At 39.4% G+C, this 23,071-nt stretch overlaps 1 long non-coding RNA gene and 6 other non-coding genes across 10 annotated transcripts; 1 reads left to right on the top strand and 6 right to left on the bottom strand.

Moving 5' to 3' along the window:
• Window positions 1-95: 95 nt before the first annotated feature.
• LOC127415758 (uncharacterized) lies at window positions 96-19,819 on the bottom strand. Of its 4 annotated transcripts, none has more exons than XR_007892989.1 (4): window positions 1,610-3,216; window positions 1,380-1,485; window positions 1,197-1,264; window positions 96-509 (listed from the first exon to the last, which is right to left on the bottom strand). It is a non-coding gene; the product is annotated as an uncharacterized LOC127415758 (long non-coding RNA). The 4 variants fall into 4 exon arrangements; XR_007892987.1 differs by lacking the exon at window positions 96-509 and adding an exon at window positions 19,777-19,819 and having other exon boundaries at window positions 776-1,264; window positions 1,610-1,782; XR_007892988.1 differs by lacking the exon at window positions 96-509 and having other exon boundaries at window positions 776-1,264; window positions 1,610-1,782; window positions 3,174-3,216.
• trnad-guc (transfer RNA aspartic acid (anticodon GUC)) lies at window positions 2,308-2,379 on the bottom strand. Its single transcript has one exon. It is a non-coding gene; the product is annotated as a tRNA-Asp (tRNA).
• LOC127416541 (U5 spliceosomal RNA) lies at window positions 2,934-3,049 on the bottom strand. Its single transcript, XR_007893127.1, has one exon. It is a non-coding gene; the product is annotated as a U5 spliceosomal RNA (small nuclear RNA).
• trnad-guc (transfer RNA aspartic acid (anticodon GUC)) lies at window positions 7,945-8,016 on the bottom strand. Its single transcript has one exon. It is a non-coding gene; the product is annotated as a tRNA-Asp (tRNA).
• trnad-guc (transfer RNA aspartic acid (anticodon GUC)) lies at window positions 18,750-18,821 on the bottom strand. Its single transcript has one exon. It is a non-coding gene; the product is annotated as a tRNA-Asp (tRNA).
• trnad-guc (transfer RNA aspartic acid (anticodon GUC)) lies at window positions 18,931-19,002 on the top strand. Its single transcript has one exon. It is a non-coding gene; the product is annotated as a tRNA-Asp (tRNA).
• Window positions 19,537-19,652, bottom strand: LOC127416562 (U5 spliceosomal RNA). The gene has a single exon (XR_007893148.1). It is a non-coding gene; the product is annotated as a U5 spliceosomal RNA (small nuclear RNA).
• Window positions 19,820-23,071: the final 3,252 nt, after the last annotated feature.

The raw sequence follows: 23,071 nt of genomic DNA, 5'->3' as shown, positions 1-23,071 counted from the left end.
ATATTAAATTGCACATACTACAGTGATACTATTCAACTTATAATGCGTAATGTATTTTCAAGATCACCTGCGGCTGCTAAATGTGAGCCCAAATATCCAGCTTTATATATCACCAGCAGGGACACGGGAGAGAGGTTTGGCCTACAGTATGTGGAGCTTGGCTGTCGCTCACTGCCTCTTGACTTTGACAAACACAAGTGCAGAAAATCAGCCCTAGGAGACGTGGAGATGCAGGAAGAGTCATATTGCTACTTATTGTGCTTAAAACACAGTATTATCTGTCATTTAGAATTTTTTAGATCCATCTTCTTCTGCTGAAATGCATCTTGCCACAGTGCCAGAGGCTACCCCACAGACTTGTTCCACCATTGCATCAGAAATGCTCCAGGAAACACAACAACTATGGCAGCGTCTTAACTCAGGAAGTGAAACCATCAGTGTCCCGGTGAAAACACTCCCGCCTGCTCCTATCAATCCACCTGCAAAGAATGTCCCCCCTGAAGATGTCCCTTTGACCAAATCGGTAGTTGAGAAGATGGTGAAGGACATCATGGAGAAGCAGCAGGCAGCCCAGCAACAACAGCAGCAGACACACACACACACACACACACACACAAACAAACACAAGCACACAAACAAAAACTTGATTAATCCTTTTTTAAAGAGACACAATCAACATTATGTATTGAAGTACAGTTTTGTTATGATTATTAACAGTGCTAAAGCAGAATGAAGTCACAGTTTCTCCATTTAAATAACAGTAAACTTTTTGCATAACCCTTACTAAGTGCAAAACATTTAAAATACAAGCAAGATCAAAATATTAAACATTTATTAACATAAAAAAATATACTTTCAAATATAAAAGGGAAAATATCCATAGTAGAGAGAATGTATGGGCTGTTTTTATTTCTAGTGCTGTCTCCGGATTAAAACTTTTGGCAAGTATACAATCTCTGTACATACAAATATTATACATTAAAGTAATTAAATAAATAGATAAATATTAAAGGCAACCAATAAAATGAGATTTGTATGGATTTTTGTAACATGACAGTATTACACAGTATGTTACATTGTGTGTTTGTGGATGTTTAACAACATTGTGCTCGGCTTTACTGTTGCAGTCTGATGTGTTTAACACAGATTTCAAATGCTGTGTTTTTCTGGCTTATTTTATTTTCTCCTCTATCCACCTTTTCCGCTCAGCTTCATAGAATGGAGACTGCTGAAAGTCAGTCCATGTCATCTCTGTTTTCATTCCCTGAGACAAGAAAAACACTTTAGCAGGACAGTAAATGTACTTGCCGGCCACACGAGGGAAACCAGTGTGGATGTAAGGGCTATTGAGCCCTTGTTTCAGTGGCTGGTGGCAGAACCTGCAAAGACGACCGGAAGGATGCTCCACTAGAGACTTCCTTTTGCCTCTCTCATCAGTCACCCTCTTTCTCTCTGCCCCTTCTGCTTAGAGGCCTCCAGCTCCTGCTGAAAGAATGAGGCAAATACAAATTATGAGGAAATATAAATCTTTCCCTGTATGTTTAAATAAAGCAACAAATTAATGAGGTACCTCAGCAGGATGTGAGGACTCCAAGCAAAATGACTCTACCTGCATCTCCACATCACCTAGGGCTGATTTTCTGCACTTGTGTTTGTCAAAGTCAAGAGGCAGTGGGCGACAGCCAAGCTCCACATACTGTAGGCCAAACCTCTCTCCCGTGTCCCTGCTGGTGATATACAAAGCTGGATATTTGGGCTCACATTTAGCAGCCGCAGGTGATCCTGAAAACACATTACGCATTATAAGTTGAATAGTATTACTGTAGTATGTGCAATTTAATATGTCATAAACAGGATGAACTAGATAATTATTGGTAAACGATTCCCTGACGGGGAGAAATATGTTTTTTGGGGTTTTTTTTTATTTTTTTTTTTATGTCAATTGGCAGAATGGGAAAATCTGAGATCTTACAGGTCTGAAAGGACATTAATGGGCAATTGCATGCAAACAAATCGATCACAACTAAAATAACAAAGGTGTTTTTGTTTCCCATAATGTTCATTATTAGTTTCTAAATAAACCTTAAATTATACAGATCAAAGTAAAAAAAAAAAAGGCAGAGGATCCACTTTGTCTCCAAACCAGTAATGCTGCCCCACAATACACAAAAAAAGAGATAAAGCATTGTGTAAAGTTGGACACGTTTGTTCGCAATTGCCCATTAACGTCTTTGTAGACCTTAAAGATCTCTGATTTGCCCCCTCGGACCATTGACCTTTTAAATAATAATGTAAAAAACAATAATTCTCCCCGTCGGGGAATCGAACCCCGGTCTTCCGCGTGACAGGCGGAGATACTGTCCACTATACTAACGAGGATGCTACAGCAAATAACGGCATGAAAATGCTTATGATTATGTGTGTTATGGGTCCAGTCTGATGTACCCAAAACAACATAAGCTCATCCTCGTTAGTATAGTTAGTATAACAACATCTGACACACAATTATACTTCTCTGTACAAACTGCAATACCTGATAAGTACTTTAATAAAATATTACTTTTTACTGCAACAGAAGCCCCACCATTTAGCAGGTCATCAGACATGTAAACAGTTACAGACATAAATACAACGAATAACAGGCAATAACACAACTATGTTAAATTGAAACGAGAAACAGATCGTAACAAAACATGCAGCGTTACTTTCCCTTTTCTTTCAGTTTGAACACATTAAAGCTGCAGATTCGCTACAAACAGTCAAAGAATCAGCATAAAGACCAAACTACATACTTTATCACAAATCATTCACTTGTAGACTACATTACACTTATCATGACATAGTAACTATTCCGTATTTTAAGAACATCATTATATTTACAAGCTATATTGAAACATTACTATATTCAGATCTGATTTTAAACATCTGTAGGAAGCCCCACAATAAAGCGGGGCATCAAAAAATTATTTAATACTCATTGTGTTCCTCCCCACGGAAATCTTTAGTAAAAGGCGAAAGATTTATACGATATGAAGAGAAACATGAGTGTACTGATGAAACACAAACACGAGCAGATACTCGAGTGAGTGAAACACGTTTCACAAGAACGGTTAGTTAAAATATGGCAATCATACAGAGCATATATAACATAACTGACAGTAATGAGGTTATACTTAAAATGATACCACCAAACTGCAAACCCAACGACTAATAAATACAAAAATACTTTGAGAAGTGAAACGAGCAACATTGCATTGTGGGTACAAGCTCAACGTCCGGTTTGATCACCCGCCTCCAACACACACCAGAGCCCTTCTATACTGGGGAGCCTACAACTTAGACACAACCTCAAGCATTACCAAGCGAACTAAAGCTGTTCATTATAGTTTCTATATAAAACTTAAATTATTCAAAAGAAAGCAAGAACAAAAAGCACCGAGAATCTACCGAATATGTTTCCAAACCCATAATGCTGCCTCACAACACAAAAAAGAGTTAAAGAATCGTCAAGATAGAGATGCAGCAACAAACCAAAAGTTGTGAGGAACAGCTTTAAGACCAAATGAATAGCATTTAAGATATTATTATTATTATTAAGTGATAATATTTATATATATATATATATATATATATATATATATATATATATATATATATATATATATATAAATATTAACAACAAAACAATGCGGTATATTCTTATGTAAAATGAGTAAAGTAAAATAATTTTTCACTTTTTTTTTCTAACAGTGCGCGGGAAGCAGCAGCCACATCCTCCATCACTCTCGTTCAGTTACTGCAGCGATACCCAGTGGTGATGGACGGTATTGCACGACAGCCAAACACGATTCAAGCTAACAATCGAAGCCATAACAAGTAATTGTGATTTTTAACAACGATTAATGAAGTTAGCACAATATCATACAAACTCTTCACATCACCAATTTTTAGCAAGCGACCTTGATTCCGTCAAATACATTGTGTTCCGTCGCCATTTCCCCTTACACAATCACTGAAGTTTACGAAACTTTCAATTTTGTGAATTCACCATTAAAATGATCAATCCGTGTTAACCAAGACCCACCTTCGCCATCTTCTTAAAGTTCAACAGATGTCACGCGTTTTACAAGTCTATCTTTTCAATGAGAAAAACGGTTCACAATTCTCACCTTCACCACATTAACAAAATGGCAGACGAGCTTCACCTACAGGTCCTAATTTTTGTGGTCTAATGAGGCCTAAAGCAAATTAACGTTAATTTGTTCTGTGATATGCATGTTTCCCAATACAATTGTAAAACATTTTTCAGAAATAAATAAATAAACAAGGTTTAAAAAAAGAAAGAAAATATAGAAATTAATAATACCAGGCATTTGACCTGGTCATCTCTAAGCCCATCAGCCCCTGCTGCACATAGATTTATAAAACATGTACAGGCAAGAGTAAGTACCTTTTTGTCACATTTCAACTTTTATAACATCATATAAATTTGCATTTTTAAACTATACTTATCATGCTAAAATATTATTAATTACAAATCTGAATTTGCGATGTATTTTGTGAACAGTCAAAGTGTGGAATGGTTTTCATAAACACTTTGAGAGGAAGTGTTCTGACCATTAGACTCCCTAGCTTCACCCAAGACAGGATCATCAAGTTCTCATTGATCACAGCATATTAAGACATTGTGCCAGATGAGAGCGTCACTCTTCTGGCAACTTTACACATGTGATCTGATCTTAATACCTTTCCAAAAGTGCCTTGTAGGACCTGAGTGAGAGCCACCTCCTGCTCCTGATATTCTTGAGGAAGGCACTCCACCAGATAGTGTGCTGTCACAGACACCCCAAACCACCCATCAGTGTCCTTGTAACCCCCAAACAGTGCTGGTGTGTCATCCTTCCTTAGGGATCTTGTGATGGTCCTCTGCCCATACACCCTGCTTAAGCATCTTTGGTGTTCTGTATGCTGAGCAGGTAGGCAAGGTGGGCTCTTTCATATTTAAAGCGAAGCGCCTCAGAAAGCTGGTTTGCCGTTAGGTGATTTTCCAGAGCGCCTAAGTTCATCCATCACCGTTTTTCAGCCTTTTTATGGGTGAACAAGGCTGGCAAGATGTTGCTGAAACGCTGTGGTAGCTTGTCCACCACTGGGTTTATCGGCAAACCAGTATTTTTTCAAGCCTTATAGCATAGATGAGAAGCAAGGATGTAATATTGCTCAGTAGTACCAAGAATTACTCCGGGTCTACCCACACCAGAAGACACATACAATGCAAGTGTATGGGTGCCAAAATTTTGAAGCTCCAAAAATCATATACGTCAGCATAAAAGTAGTCTAATCCATGTGACTCCAGTGGTTAAATCCATGTCTTCAGAAGAGATATGATAGGTTGGGTGAGAAACAGATCAATATTTAAGTAATTTTTTTACCATAAATTCTCCTCCCTGCTCAGTCAATCTCCACTTTAACTTTCACTTTCTTCTTTTGTTTTTGGTGATTCACATTCTTCATGCATATCGCCATCTACTGGGCAGGGTGAAGACTTTCTAGCAAAAATGGACTTAAACATTGATCTGTTTCTCACCCACACCTATCATATCACTTATCAAGTCACGGATGTCATATGGATTACTTTTGTGCTGCCTTTATGTGCTTTTTGGAGCATCACATTTTTGGCATCCATTCACTTGTATTGTATGGACCTACAGAGCTGAAATATACTTATAAAAACCTTAATTTGTGTTCTGCTGAAGAAAGAAAGTCAAACACATCTGGGATGGTATGAGGATGAGTAAATGATAAGAGAATTTTCATTTTTGAGTGAACTATTTCTTTAAGTAGCACATGGGGGCCACATTGTACTCATTTTGAGATACAATGTCCCGCATTGATTTAGTTCTTGTATCTTTTAAGCCCAGAAATAGTTGTGTTCTCATTCTAATGCATGATGCACAATTTTCTGAAGTTTGTGACTGGTGGAATATTCTGCCTGAAGTATTGCTCTACAAAGGATGACACTTTTCTATCAGGCATTAGAAAAAACATGATAAAGGCTAAGCATAATTATAAATTATTTTATCATCTCTACTTTCTGTTAATTTATTATTCAAATTAACACAATCTCTACATCAGGGGTCGGTATTATAAAATAAAAAAAATTATATTATTAGAAAATATTATTAAAAATGTCACTGTTTTACTCTATTACATTAATACTTTTAAAGCTACTCAAGTTATTCAGCCAAAAGTAGTGAGTGGTTTTCTCGTTTCCTTGTTATTGTTGTTTAATTAATATCCTTTATATGACAGCCAACTAGACAGTACTCAATTCGGTTACATGTACACTTCAAGTCTGACATTTTGATACAAATACTCTTTTTGTCCCAATGTTTATGTTCACTTTAGACCAAACCGACTACGTTTACATTAATGCCTCATCAAGATGGGCATTGGCGGAATTATAAAGTGTATTTGATCGTTTAGACGCATACCCGTATTATCACACAAACATTAGCCATCAGGAAATAAATAGTCAATCTTTTATATTTTATCTAGACCATCCAACCAGTGGTTGTCTTGCTATCGCGATCGATGTAATGACCACCCCTGGTCTAGATGTAGAACATAGGCTAAGTATAGAAAATTACTCAAAAGTTTATCATGGATATCGAGGACTCTCTCTTTTTTTCTTCTTCAGATAAACATCAAGATTGTTTTATCACCCAGCCCTATTGATAACATTGCCTTAATCTCACATCAACCCAATAATCACAGTGATAGATAGTTAAATTACAGTCTACATTACAGACACAGAATTTAATAAGCAGAAATATGAAATTTACCTCGATTTGTTTCTTCAAATTAGAGACAGGATTAATGCTGATATCTGGCTTGAGCAAGTTAAACTCGCATGTAACAGTCAAGCAATTGGCCTTTTTCACTCCGAAAATCCCTTTCAGGTGCAGCCGTGATGTTCAGGTGTTGGACTGTGCTTGAGGCATCCATAACAATTGGTGCCAGATCTACAGCTGCCCTTCAAGTTTTTTAGGTGATTTGACGGGAGTCAGGAGACTCGCCCTAGCCAATCATGTTAATGGATAAAAATAAAATCAGGACAGGGAAGTAGCAAACAGAGGGTGGGAAAATAGCACATTAAAAGTACAGTTACAGCACTTAAAATGTACTCAAGTAAAAGTAAAAGTACACTATTTTACAATTCCTGTGAAAAGCTACTTAATTACAGTAACATGAGTATTTGTAATTCGTTACTTTACACCCCTGGCCTACGTACACTTCAAACTTGTGACACAACTTAGATAAATTAACAAACATCCACAAGATATCAATATAAACAGCACTAAAACTTGTACAAAATCAATATATAAACAGCATCATGTTGAAAATATTCCCAGCATATAGGCTAACGCTCAATAAATGAGAGCCCACTGTGTTTTTATTATATAGTGTTTGTATTTTATACAAAGTACTGTAGATTATTTACCAATTTACAGATTTCCACAACTTTGAGAAGCAGAATAATGTATTTCTTTATAAGACATGGTATTTTGAAATAAAACATTAAATCCTGTTTACCACTTGAAAAAGTGTTTGTTTTTTCACAACAATTTAAACAATTAAAGCATTATCTTAAGCACAACTAAAAGAACAAAGGTGTTTTTGTTTCCCAAAATGTTCATTATTAATTTCTAAATACATCTTAAATTATACAGAGCAAAGTTGTTTTTTTTAAAAAAGCTGAGGATCCACTTTATTGAATCTGTCTCCAAACCAGTAATGCTGCCCCACAATACACAAAAAAGAGATAAACAATCTTGTACAGTTGGACACGTTTGCTCGCAATTGCCCATTAACGTCCTTGTAGACCTTTAAGATCTGCCCCCTCTGACCATTGACCTTTTAAATAATAATGTAAAAACAATAATTCTCCCCGTCGGGGAATCGAACCCCGGTCTTCCGCGTGACAGGCGGAGATACTGTCCACTATACTAACGAGGAAGTTATACTAACTTTTTGCATGAAAATGGTCATAGTTATGTCCCATGTACCCAAAAGAAAGCAAGTACATCCTCGTTAGTATAGTGGACAGTATCTACGCCTGTCACATTTTTGGGAGCCGAAAATGGTTAAGCTTAACTTCCCTTAACTTTTCCCATTCATTCTTTATAGTAGTGCTTAACACTACGGATGCAATATATTTTTGGCCACACGTACATTTCTCGGCGCTGTTCCGAGTTTTCTGGGGCAAGTTTGAAAGATAAGGAGCGGACAGTCGGCTGTCTATGGCTGTCTCTCGTTTGGATTGATAGGTCCTCCGGAGGTCGCATTTCTCGGCCGCATACCTCATCAAGGACGTCTCGTTTCATAAAAGCGAGTAGGACACTTCCAATGCAACCTTCTTTCACGGGAATTCGGAGGATGCATGAGGTGTATCCTTCGCGTGCACTCACAACCCACAATTCTTTGCTTCAACGGAAATGTCTAAAAAATAAAATAACGCCAATTTGCCCTTAAATATGATGCTCAAACACAAGGAATGTTAATTCCCAAGTTGAAGTACCTCAGTAGATGGGTGCAGAGTATATCATATGTATTATTATATTAATATATAATTAAAATAAAGTATTAGATTAAAAGTACACCCGTAAATTCCATTTTCTTTAATCTTTACATCTTTATAACTCTCCTAAAATGTACCTCATACATTCCCTTCTAAAGGGACTTTGTTCCCTTCTCACTCAAAGCGCTCGCGCTTGTTAAAGAGTGGCGTGCTGTCAAAGCAACCATGTTACGTTCCGTTTCCGTTTGTCGTACGAAAGCCGTCTTGTTTAAAGGAGGACGCTCCGTATACTGCAGCCTTCAAAGGACGCGTCCTAACTAGCATACAGCACTTCGAAACAAGACACAGCCAATCATTCGCTGCGCTTACAAAGAGGACGTTTATTTTTAGCAAAATTGCTCACAAGAACATTTATTTCGTTTTATAAAATAAATATATACAGTGAATTGCCTTAGCAATCGTACCAACAAAATACATTTTTAACGGAACTGCCTTTTTCTGGGGGTTCTTTTTGCAAGACGTCTTAACGTTTTTTAAAACAGAAACATTGAATGCATTTATTGCACATATTTTAATGCATTTATTGTTTGATCAAAAGTAGTCCTAAACCACACAGTAAACCATGTTCATACACCATGCTACTATTTGAGTTTATAAAGTTAAATGTTTGGTCATTAATCTTTAATTCATGAAATTCTGAACAAATGTACTGTAGGTTAACACATCTAGACTTATATTAAGCATATCCAGTACTTGCTGGCATCTGCAAGGCCAAGTACCAGTGGGTGGACAGGTATAATACATGTATTACACAACAGGTCTAAGTCAACATAATGAATATATTTTACTGAAATTGCTTATTGAAATTGTTCTTTATGTGTATGTAGGGACTGCTGTGCCACTTTCAGTGTCGCAGACTCAGTGCCTTTTGAGCACCTGCAGTGGGATGCCTGGAAGACCACTGAAGCTATTTTGGCAGAGGTTACCACAAGGAACCTCAAAAATGTATGTGCCTCACGCATAAAGTTAAATAAGGATGTTGTAAAACTGGATTTGTTTCACTGTATGCAGAGGTTCACCAGGCAGTGTGTATCAGAGCATCACTCTCTGTATCTGTTGTGGATCAAAGTGACCTGGAAAAATTGAAGGAGGCCTACAAATTCTGTGGCATTGTGCCTGCTAATCCCACCAAACAGCACATCAGAGAGCACTGCAGGACAAAAGTGCCACATTCCAGGGAGCTGATCCAAAGGGTTGAAGAAGTGCTTCATCATTTCCATCTTGCAAAGGTTCCCAACAATGTCCCACTTTTTAAACCATCCATGTTAAAGGTGTGGAGGATTCAGCGTGTGCACATTCTTAGAGGTTGCCTGAGTGACCCTGAGGTGGATAAACGAATCCTCTACAGACATGGTGGAAACTTGCAACTCAACCATGTAAAGGGTGATGGAGCTCCTGTGCCCATTTGGATCCCTGTCAGAGGTACCTCACAGCAGGAGGGGTTTCATTTCCACCAGGCTCAATGGGTAACAGGCAATCGTGTCTCTCCTGAGCTGTTCAAGGCACAGGGTATGTCTGGGGTGGCACACTGGAATTATCAGTGGCTGGTGGACCTGAAGCAGCCAGGAGTAATCCTACCTGCAGAGTTCGACCCTTTATTAATGGAGTTAAACAGGGCCTGTGTGAGGAGCCAAGAGTCAGTAGGCAAGATGTTGCTGAAATGCTGTGGTAGCTTGTCCAGCCACTGGGGTTTATCGGCAAACTAAGCCTTACAGCATAGACGAGAACCAAGGATGTAATACTGCCCACCAGTACCAATAATTATTCTGGTTCTACCCACACCAGATGACACAACATGAGGTTTTGTACAGCTGTAGAGACAAGGCAGGATGTAATTGTTTCTAAGCCTTTCCATTATACTATGGACTGGTTTCCAGATGAAAAGGGGATGGAGCTGGAAGTACTTTGGTGATGGCAGGCTTGTGTTTGTTTCTATAAGCTTAGGCTGAGGTGGATAGCACCACAAGGAGACCATATTCATAAGGTGTCTAACTGGTTGTGATACTGGCCAGAGCCCCATAGATTCCATCTCTGTTTTCATCCAAATTTATTGATGGAGGGAGCAGTTCCCGTGAGTACTATCTTGAATGTATTTGGGCACAGGGGCCTCTGCCTGTGTGGAAGGTACTGGTGCAGGTGCAGTTGGTACTGATGGTGCAGCTGTGGGTACTGACTGGGTAGCTGCTGGTGGTACTGTAGGCACTAACTGGGTAACTGCTGGTGGTACTGTGGACAGTGGTACAGAGGCTTTACCCTGTGAAGTAGGCCTGCACACAGGAGCTAGGTTACTATAAATATTATTATTAACATAACTTGTAATACTTTTGTTCAGTTAAAAAACAGGTAAAGCAAAAAAACAAAAACAAAAAAACAAAACAAAAAAAAACCACACACACACAAAAAAAAAAAACAGTACACATACAGGTGCATCTCAATAAATTAGAATGTCGTGGAAAAGTTCAATTATTTCAGTAATTCAACTCAAATTGTGAAACTCGTGTATTAATAAATTCAATGCACACAGACTGAAGTAGATTAAGTCTTTGGTTCTTTTAATTGTGATGATTTTGGCTCACATTTAACAAAAACCCACCAATTCACTATCTCAAAAAATTAGAATACATCATAAGACCAATAAAAAAAACATTTTTAGTGAATTGTTGGCCTTCTGGAAAGTATGCTCATTTACTGTATATGTACTCAATACTTGGTAGGGCTCCTTTTGCTTTAATTACTGCCTCAATTCGGCGTGGCATGGAGGTGATCAGTTTGTGGCACTGCCGAAGTGGTATGGAAGCCCAGGTTTCTTTGACAGTGGCCTTCAGCTCATCTGCATTTTTTGGTCTCTCGTTTCTCATTTTCCTCTTGACAATACCCCATAGATTCTCTATGGGGTTCAGGTCTGGTGAGTTTGCTGGCCAGTCAAGCACACCAACACCATGGTCATTTAACCAACTTTTGGTGCTTTTGGCAGTGTGGGCAGGTGCCAAATTCTGCTGGAAAATGAAATCAGCATCTTTAAAAAGCTCGTCAGCAGAAGGAGGCATGAAGTGCTCCAAAATTTCTTGGTAAACGGGTGCAGTGACTTAGGTTTTCAAAAAACACAATGGACCAACACCAGCAGATGACATTGCACCCCAAATCATCACAGACTGTGGAAACTTAACACTGGACTTCAAGCAACTTGGGCTATGAGCTTCTCCACCCTTCCTCCAGACTCTAGGACCTTGGTTTCCAAATGAAATACAAAACTTGCTCTCATCTGAAAAGAGGACTTTGGACCACTGGGCAACAGTCCAGTTCTTCTTCTCCTTAGCCCAGGTAAGACGCCTCTGACGTTGTCTGTGGTTCAGGAGTGGCTTAACAAGAGGAATACGACAACTGTAGCCAAATTCCTTGACACGTCTATGTGTGGTGGCTCTTGATGCCTTGACCCCAGCCTCAGTCCATTCCTTGTGAAGTTCACCCAAATTCTTGAATCGATTTTGCTTGACAATCCTCATAAGGTTGCGGTTCTCTCGGTTGGTTGTGCATCTTTTTCTTCCACACTTTTTCCTTCCACTCAACTTTCTGTTAACATGCTTGGATACAGCACTCTGTGAACAGCCAGCTTCTTTGGCAATGAATGTTTGTGGCTTACCCTCCTTGTGAAGGGTGTCAATGATTGTCTTCTGGACAACTGTCAGATCAGCAGTCTTCCCCATGACTGTGTAGCCTAGTGAACCAAACTGAGAAACCATTTTGAAGGCTCAGGAAATCTTTGCAGGTGTTTTGAGTTGATTAGCTGATTGGCATGCCACCATATTCTAATTTTTTGAGATAGTGAATTGGTGGGTTTTTGTTAAATGTGAGCCAAAATCATCACAATTAAAAGAACCAAAGACTTAAACTACTTCAGTCTGTGTGCATTGAATTTATTTAATACATGAGTTTAAATAATTTTAGTTGAATTACTGAAATAAATGAACTTTTCCACGACATTCTAATTTATTGAGATGCACCTGTACAGTTCATGAAGTGCACTCACCGATCACCGATATGTTCAACCCTTAAGATTGGTTAGTAGAACAAAAGAACATATGTTTAGAATAGGCAAGAACACTGCCAAAACAATAAACAAAGTATTACAAATTGATTATTCTGTGGGTAACAATATATATATATAGAATGTACAGTATTGTACTGTATTGACATTCAGGCTGTCGGTTGATAGTCAGTTGTTAAGAGAGACATAATATAATAATAATAATAATATGATTTATGACAGTCCGGTGTGAGATATAAGAGTAAGGGTAATAAAGTGCAGTGCTGATGTATATTGATCATGAGAGATCAAGAGTTCAGAAGTCTGATTGCTTGGGGGAAGAAGCTATCATGGAGTCGGCTGGTGCGGGTCCTGATGCTGCGATACCGCCTACCTGATGGTAGCAGTGAGAACAGCCCATGGCTCGGGTGGCTGGAGTCTCTGATGATCCTCCGAGCTTTTTTCACACACCGCCTTGTGTATATTTCCTGGAGGGAGGGAAGCTCACCTCCGATGATGTGTTTGGCAGTTCGCACCACCCTTTGCAGTGCTTTGCGGTTGTGGGCGGTGCTATTGCCGTACCAGGCGGAGATACAGCCAGTCAGGATGCTCTCCACAGTGCAGGTGTAGAACCGTGTGAGGATGTGGCGGTTCATTCCAAACTTCCTCAGCCGTCTCAGGAAGAAGAGGCGCTGATGAGCCTTCTTCACAATGACTTAAGTGTGGACGGACCATGTGAGTTCCTCAGTGATGTGGACACCCAGGAACTTGAAGCTGCTGACTCTCTCCACTGGTGCTCCATTGATGGTGATGGGACTGTGTTCTCTGTCTTTTCTTCTGAAGTCCACCACAAGCTCCTTTGTCTTACTGACGTTGAGGGAGAGGTTGTGCTCCTGACACCAGTGTGTCAGAGTGTGCACCTCCTCTCTGCAGGCTGTTTCATCATTGTCAGTGATCAGACCTACCACCGTCGTGTCATCAGCAAACTTAATGATGGCATTGGAGCTATGTGTTGCCACACAGTCATGTGTGTACAAGGAATACAGTAGTGGGCTGAGAACACAGCCCTGTGGGGCTCCAGTGTTGAGGATCAGTGATGAGGAGATGTTGCTGCCTATTCTAACCACCTGGCGTCTGCTTGACAGGAAGTCCAGGATCCAGCTGCACAGCGAGCTGTTTAAGCCCAGAGCCCGGAGTTTCTCATCTAGCTTGGAGGGCACTATGGTGTTGAATGCTGAGCTGTAGTCTACAAACAACATTCTCACATAAGTGTTCTTTTTTTCCAGGTGGGAGAGAACAGTGTGTATTGTAGATGCAATGGCATCATCAGTGGAGCGGTTGTTGCGGTAAGCAAACTGCAGCGGGTCAAGAGAGAGTGGCAATACAGAGCAGATGTAATCTCTGATTAGTCTCTCAAAACATTTGCTGATGATGGGGGTCAGAGCAACAGGATGCCAGTCATTTAAACAAGTTATTTTCGATTGTTTTGGAACAGGCACAATGGTGGATGTTTTAAAGCATATGGGGACTACAGACAAAGAGAGGGAAAGGTTGAAAATGTCCGTAAAAACACCAGCCAGCTGGTTCGCGCACGCTCTGATGACGCGGCCCGGAATGCAGTCTGGGCCTGCGGCTTTGCGGATATTCACCCGTCGGAAGAATCGGGTTACATCCGCTACAGAGACGGAGAGTGAACTGACCTCTGTAGCTTCAGCCGTGAGAGCTCTCTCCGCGAGGGCGGTGTTATTTCCCTCGAAACGAGCATAAAAAGTATTTAGCTCATCCGGTAGAGAGGCAGCGGTGTTCATGGCGGAGTTTTTATTCCCTTTAAAGTCCGTGATGATGTTAATTCCCTGCCACATGCTTCTAGAGTTGGTGGTGTTAAACTGTCCTTCAATCTTGTCCCTGTACTGGCGTTTTGCTGTTTTGATAGTTTTTCGGAGGGCATAACTGGCTTGTTTATGCTCCTCCGCGTTCCCGGAATTAAAAGCGGAGGTCCGCACATTAAGTGCCGCGCGAACATCGCTATTGATCCACGGCTTCTGATTCGGATAGATTCGTACAGTTCTGGTCGGAATCACTTCCTCTACGCACGTTCTGATGAAACACATTACGCTATCAGCGTAAAGCTCGATGTCGTCATCAGAGGCGGACCGGAACTCAGGGTGCGCGGTTTCTTGCTCACTTATACTCCCATACAGTTCCTTGAGTGCCCGGTCTGTGTCGGCTTGTGGGGGAATGTACACAGCAGTGATAACGACCGCTGTGAATTCCCTCGGTAGCCAGAATGGTCGACACAGAAGCATAAGAAATTCCAGATCAGGAGAACAGAAAGACTTGATGGAATGTACGTTCCTCTGATCACACCAGGATTTGTTGATCATAAAACATACACCACCACCTCTGCTTTTACCTGAGAGGTTTTTCGCTCTGTCCGCTCGGTGCACGGAGAACACCGCGGGTTCAATGGCTGAGTCTGGAATCTCCGCAGACATCCAACTTTCTGTTAGGCAGATAATGCAGCAGTCCCTCGTCTCTCATTGGAAAGAGATCCACGCTTTCAGCTCGCAGAGCTTGTTATCCAAAGACTGAACATTTGCCAGTAGAATACTGGGTAGCGGGGGTCGATTTGCGCGGCATCTTACTCTGATGAGAACGCCGGCTCTGTTTCCCCTTTTCCTCCTGCGTTTCTGCGGCCGTGCTGCCCAGACAAAGGGCTCCGCTTGCGTGTTTGTAAACAGCGGGTCGGCATTGAGGAATGTGAAGTCCGGTTTTCGGTGTGAGATCGCTAAACCAATGTCCAAAAGTGTTTGTCTGTGACACAACATAGATAAATTAACAAACATCCACAAGATATCAATATAAACAGCACTAAAACTTGTACAAAATCAATATAAACAGCATCATGTACAAAATATTCCCAACATATAGGCTATCGCTCAATAACGGACAACCCACAGTGATTTTATAATATAGTGTTTGCATTTTATACAAAGTACTGTAGATTATTTACCAAATTACAGATTTACACAACTTTGAGAAGCAGAATAATGTATTTTTTTAACACATGGTATTTGGAGAGTCACGTGATGCCATGCGAGGATCAGACGCATGAATGGCGAGCTCTGCGCACTTTGCTAGTTTTAATACTTTTTATGACATAAACCAGTGAGATCCGATTCACTCCGTTCCATAACTGTTCTAGGAGGACATTATGTCAAAGAATTCATAATGCTCGGGCTCTTGAGACATTAAAAGACACTTACGTGCTCAAGTTGACGCCCCCGAGCAGGCCGCAAGCCTGGAGTTTGATTTAGTCGGAGAGTTGCGGGAAATGCGGTGAGAGATGCTGAACATGTCGGCAATGCTGACGAAGGTCTTTGCTGACTTGGAGGATCTTGCTGTGATATGTCGATCGATCACTGCCATGGAGGCAAAGTTAACGAATGTGGTTACAAGAGTGGGGGATGTCGAGAAACGGATCGATTACCTGGAATCATAGGAGAGGGAATTATCTGCTAATCCACTAGCGACCAAGGTGGATTTGGAGCGTGTCTGGGAGAAATTGGAGGACGTGGAGAACCGTAGTCAGCGGAATAACGTCGGTATCGTTGGAATACCTGAGGGAGCAAAGGGACAGGATACGGTGAAATTCCTGGATGGGCTCTTTCCGAATCTGCTCGACAAAGCAGGCCATAAGCTAGAAATTGAGCGAGCTCACAGGGTTCCTGCTTGGCGATCCGCAGTGGGAGACAGGCCCCGATCAATTCTGGCCAAATTTCTGAGATCATCCGATAAAATCTTGTGTTACTGCCTTTGGAAAGGGTCATGAGGCATCAGTGTATTACTCGCTGCTAATTCAGAGTCTGGGGGATTGAGCTTCAACTTCTCTTAAGAGATTATGGGAGAAAGATTTACACTTGGTATTGGAGGAGGGAGTGTGGGCTAGGATTCAAATCAAATCAAATCAAATCATTTTTATTGTTTTATTGTCACACAACCATATACACAAGTGCAATATAGTGTGTGAAATTCTTGGGTGCAGTTCCGAGCAACACAGTAGTCGAGACAGTGATGAGACATATACCAATTTACAATAAACAGATTTACACATCACAATTTACATATCTAATATACACAATTACACACAACACCATATACAAATAATAACATACAATGTACAGTATACAATACACACAATATAGAACACACATTATACAATTAAAAAAAAATAGTTTAAATAGAATATATAAAATATACAGTAGATTGTATTGTACTGTATTGACATTCAGGCTGTCGGTTGATAGTAAGTTGCCAGTGTGTTGTTAAGAGAGAATATAATTTATGACAGTCCGGTGTGAGATAATAAGATTAATAAAGTGCAGTGCTGATGTATTTTGATCGTGAGAGATCAAGTGTTCAAAAGTCTGATTGCTTAGGGGAAGAAGCTGTCAAGTCTGCATCTAGAGATGCAAGGGTGCGCCTTATGCAATTTAAGATTTTACATCGATTCTATTGGACCCCCTCTAGATTGTATAGGCTTGGTCTTAAAGACACACCCACCTGCTGGTGATGCCAATCAGAAGATGGAGACACAACCCATGTTTTTTGGTGGTGTGTTAAGATCCAAGAATTTTGGTTGCGGGTTCAGAGTTTTATGTGTGATGTATTGGGCACTCAAATTCATTTTGCCTCAGACTCTGTATTTTAGGCGATGGGGCGGTCATTAATATAGGGGATAAATACATAAGAAATTGGGTTCTAGCCAGTGTTATGATCAGCATGCAGATTATTCTTAGGGGATGGAGGTCGGCTGGAGCGCTCTCTTTTCGGGAGTGGTGCACAATTGATAGGCAGGGTGGCGGCATTTGAAGAAATGTCAGATAGAAGGCTAGGCAACCTGGGGGTATGTAATAGGAAGTGGGGCAGTTATTTGACCTTTTTGGAAGGCTCTCAGGGAGGGGCAGCGGAAAGGGATGTTTGCTGGGGGTGGGGATTGAGAGGGGGAAAGGTAATAATGGGGGTTAAAAGTTGATTCTGTACATATATTTTTAGTTTTTCTGTTTCATTTGTTGGAATCAATAAAAAGTGTTAATTGACAAAAACACATGGTATTTTAATTTTAAAATAAAAGTCCTGTTTACCATTTGAAAAAGTGTTTGTTTCTTCACAACAATTTAAACAATCTAAAGCATTACCTTAAAAGGTGCTACATGTAAGACTGACACCAAGCGTTTGAAATGGGTACTGCAGTCCAAATTGTTGGCTGCACCGCCCAGACCACATGCGGGTTGCCAGAGTGTTGACACGCAAATTAGCCAACTCAGCATCCGTTTTAAAGGATTTCTGGGCTTTAAGCTGTCTCTATCTTCCAAATGCATCTCCAATATTTATCCTTGTTTACTACGCCTCTGGTCATGGTGGCTTTTAGATGGATGGCGAGGCTTTTTAGGTAAGGTGGAATCTGTTATCTCAGATCCAGTTTGTTTGTTAGCTTCCATGGCTGCAGCACGCAGTGTTGTTTGCCTGCAAACTTGTTTAAATCTGGCAACCCGGCGGTGTCGAAATACTATTGGTGAGTGGGCAGTGGGCGGGATCACACAGGCCAAAACATAAACAGAAATTCCGGCCCATAATAGAAACTTCAAAGTAGAATATACTGGCTGCAGCAGTGTTATCGGAGAAGCCAATATTTAAACTTAGCATATTTCCTAATTCTCTAATGACATATTATGGTCATTTTATGATTTAGTACAGTAAAAATATTACATATAGCACCTTTAAGCATAACTAAAAGAACAAAGCTGTTTTTGTTTCCCAAAATGTTCATTATTAGTTTCTAAATAAACCTTAAATTATACAAAGTAAAAAAGAAAAAAGCAGATGATCCACTTTATTGAATCTGTCTCCAAACCAGTAATGCTGCCTCACAATACACACACACACACACACACACAAAAAGAGATAAAGAATTGTGTAAAGTTGGACACTTTTGCTCGCGATTGCTCATGAACGTCCTTGTAGACCTTTAAGATCTCCGATTTGCCCCCTCTGACCTTTTAAATAATAATGTAAAAAACAATAATTCTCCCCGTCGGGGAATCGAACCCCGGTCTTCCGCGTGACAGGCGGAGATACTGTCCACTATACTAACGAGGAAGTTACAGTAAAACGTTGCACAAATGGTGTTATATTTCCAGATGGAGCGCATCAGTCTGATGTTAAATGTAGAATAAAAGTCCCATGTACCCAAATAAAAGTAAGTTCATCCTCGTTAGTATAGTGGACAGTATCTCCGCCTGTCACGCGGAAGACCGGGGTTCGATTCCCCGACGGGGAGAATTATTGTTTTGGTCGACTGCGACACAAAATATATAAACGTATGAACAACTATTAACCAAAATCATTTTACACAAAACTTTATCCAACAACATCTGACACACAATTATACTTCTCTGTATCAAACTGCAATACCTGATAAGTACTTTAATAAAATATTACTTTTTACTGCAACAGAAGCCCCACCATTTAGCAGGTCATCAGACATGTAAACAGTTACAGACATAAATACAACGAATAACAGGCAATAACACAACTATGTTAAATTGTAACGAGAAACAGATCGTAACAGAACATGCAGCGTTACTTTCCCTTTTCTTTCAGTTTGAACACATTAAAGCTGCAGATTCGCTACAAACAGTCAAAAAATCAGCAAAAAGACCAAACTACATACTTTATCACAAATCATTCACTTGTAGACTACATTATACTTATCATGACATAGTAACTATTCCGTATTTTAAGAACATCATTATATTTACAAGCTATATTGAAACATTACTATATTCAGATCTGATTTTAAACATATGTAGGAAGCCCCACAATAAAGCGGGGCATCAAAAAATTATTTAATACTCATTGTGTTCCTCCCCACGGAAATCTTTAGTAAAAGGCGAAAGATTTATACGATATGAAGAGAAACATGAGTGTACTGATGAAACACAAACACGAGCACATACTCGAGTGAGTGAAACACGTTTCACAAGAACGGTTAGTTAAAATATGGCAATCATACAGAGCATATATAACATAACTGACAGTAATGAGGTTATACTTAAAATGATACCACCAAACTGCAAACCCAACGACTAATAAATACAAAAATACTTTGAGAAGTGACACGAGCAACATTGCATTGTGGGTACAGGCTCAACGTCCGGTTTGATCACCCGCCTCCAACACACACCAGAGCCCTTCTATACTGGGGAGCCTACAACTTAGACACAACCTCAAGCATTACCAAGCGAACTAAAGCTGTTCATTATAGTTTCTATATAAAACTTAAATTATTCAAAAGAAAGCAAGAACAAAAAGCACCGAGAATCTACCGAATATGTTTCCAAACCCATAATGCTGCCTCACAACACAAAAAAAGAGTTAAAGAATCGTCAAGATAGAGATGCAGCCTTTGTAAAAATAAACAAACAAAAAAAGTAGTGAGTAACAGCTTTACGACCAACTGAATAGCATTTAATATATTATTATTATTATTAAGTGATACATTATTACAAAAAACTACTTTTTTACAACAAAACAATGCGGTGTATTCTTATGTTAAGTGAGTAACAGCATTTTTAACTTTTTCTAACAGTGCGCGGGAAGCAGCAGCCACATCCTCCATCACTCTCGTTCAGTTACTGCAGCGATACCCAGTGGTGATGGACGGTATTGCACGACAGCCAAACATGATTCAAGCTAACAATCGAAGCCATAACAAGTAATTATGATTTTTAACAACGATTAATGAAGTTAGCACAATATCATACAAACTCTTCACATCACCAATTTTTACGAAGCGACCTTGATTCCGTCAAATACAGTGTGTTCCGTCGCCGTTTCCCCTTACACAATCACTGAAGTTTACGACACTATCAATTTTGTGAATTCACCATTAAAACGATCAATCCGTGTTAACCAAGACCCACCTTCGCCATCTTCTTAAAGTTCAACATATGTCACGCGTTTTATAAGTCTTATCTTTTAAATTGGAAAAAGGGTTCACAATTCTCACCTTCACCACATTAACAAAATGGCAGAAGAGCTTCACCTACAGGTCCTAATTTTTGTGGTCTAATGAGGCCTAAAGCAAATTAACGTCCACAAGATTTGTTCTGTGATATGCATGTTTTCCAATACAATTGTCAAATATTTTCCAGAAATAAATAAATAAACACATGAAAGCAGTCAAGGTTTAAAAAAAGAAATAACATATAGAAATTAATAATACCAGGCATTTGACCTGGTCATCTCCAAGCCCATCAGCCCCTGCTGCACATAGATTTATAAAACATGTAGAGGCAAGAGTCAGTACCTTTTTATCGCACTTCAACTTTTATAACATCATATCAATTTGCATTTTTAAACTATACTTATCATGCTAAAATATGCTTATTAATTGCAAAATTGGACAGTAGTTCTAAGTGGAATCAGAATTTGCGATGGATTTTGTGAACAGTCAAAGTGTGGAATGGTTTTCATAAACACTTTTAGAGGAAGTGTTCTGACCATTAGACTCCCATTTCTGACCATATGAATACTTACCCTCATACAGTACTTAAATATTTTCTCCAAGCTTTCCATAAAATTCCATGATGACTGTGACTGCTTAAAAAAAAAAAAAAAAAAAAAAAAAATCAAACTTCAAACACAGCAAGAAACACTTGGAAATGGTCTTTACATGTCAACATTTTAAAAAGTGACACAATTCATACAATAAAATTGGTGGAAATGACCAGTGTGACAAGTATTGTTAATATTGGTGCTGCACATGTAACAGTAATGAGTGAACTATTGCTAAATTTTGACAGTAGAGGGTGTAATCTGTTTAAATTTGGGATTGTGTGAAGTAGCAGTTTCACCCCAAAGCAGTCTGCAAAGATGAACTGAGCTGTGTTTCACTGTCTTCCTCGGTGTTCCAAGCGAGGAAAACTCATCTTGCAGGATCAGGGCCAAAGGGCGTGAGGTAAGACATGGGTGGCCATCCGCAGTCGTGACTCCACTGTTGAAATCTTTTTTCCATGCTGCTGCTCTGTGCACTGGACAGTGTGGGAAGACATGTGGGATGAAAGAGGGTTTGGTAAATGCCCCAGCAACACAATGTTTAAAGTCTATGCAGAGATGTTTCATTCCTTTTGGCGATCAAGTGAAGTTGATCCCTGTGAACAGGACGGAAAGTCTGCTAGGAGAATTCAGACCCCTTCAGATTAACAGAATAGCTAAACCTAGTTTCTGGCCAGAAAATATTACAGTTAAAGTTTCATTTCACTTATTCCTTCACTAAAACCTTTCAGAAAATGATAATAGGTGTTCTGAGAATAAATGTACCAGATTTCATCTTTGATCCAACACTGGGAGAAAAAAAAAGGGATTTTGTGGTGAAGTAAATATAGCAGAAAGGATTCATTGAATAGGTTAAAGAGCAAACTTGAAAATATTAAGTACATTTTACCTTTGTACTCATTACAAACATGTAAAAATGAACGCTTTAGCTTATAAGAAAGTATTATTCATGATTGCTTGTTATCTTCACAATGCGTTATCATATATGAATGAAGTAGAAAACCTTGTCATATTTATTCACAAATTGGAGTAAATTTCACTGGTAAATAAGTAAATTTTACTTAACTTTTCAAAGTTGGTGTTCCAAGCATGCTCCGGGGCTTGAATAATTACTAAGCTTGCATGGATCACTGTTTGCAAGTTTATTCACACCATTTTTATTGAATTTGTTGTTACGTTTGGTAACTTCTTGTTTTGTGTAGTCTGAAGTTAATTTTCTACTCAAAATTACCCATTCATATCTGTTGATTGTTACTGTCCTGTTTTGTGCACCAAGTGCTCTTTTTGCACAGCTCTGTTGTGACTATCACCAATATGATGGTGTTGTTTAATAGACAACTTGCATGTCTCTTTGAAGAGCTTTATGTTATGTTGTACATGATTAAACATGTTTTTATAAGGAAACTAACCCTAACCCTAAAAAGATTTGAAAACTGCCCTCATAAAAACCATAGTCAAAAGTGAAACATCCAATGCTGAAGTTGCACGCATAGTGAACTTATGCACATTTGCATTGTTACTATTACAACCAATGTGTACATGCTCGCAAAAGGGACTGCAGTCTTAACAGAACAAATTGTTGTTCTAATAAAAGTCGGATTTGAGGAAAAATAAACAGACAGTGTGAGAGACACAAAGAGAGATCTCTTTCTACATGTGTCGTTGTTTCCACATAGGCCTTTATAATCACCCCTATCAACAGAATCATTTTCCAAAAAATTATCTTTAGTTATATTTTGTCAATATATGACAGTCATATAAAACATATAAATGTGAAAATGTGTAGCAGA

The sequence above is a fragment of the Myxocyprinus asiaticus genome, chromosome 25 (assembly GCF_019703515.2).
Source record: "Myxocyprinus asiaticus isolate MX2 ecotype Aquarium Trade chromosome 25, UBuf_Myxa_2, whole genome shotgun sequence".
In the NCBI taxonomy this organism is placed as follows: domain Eukaryota; kingdom Metazoa; phylum Chordata; class Actinopteri; order Cypriniformes; family Catostomidae; genus Myxocyprinus; species Myxocyprinus asiaticus.
This window is presented reverse-complemented; position numbering and strand designations above follow the sequence as displayed.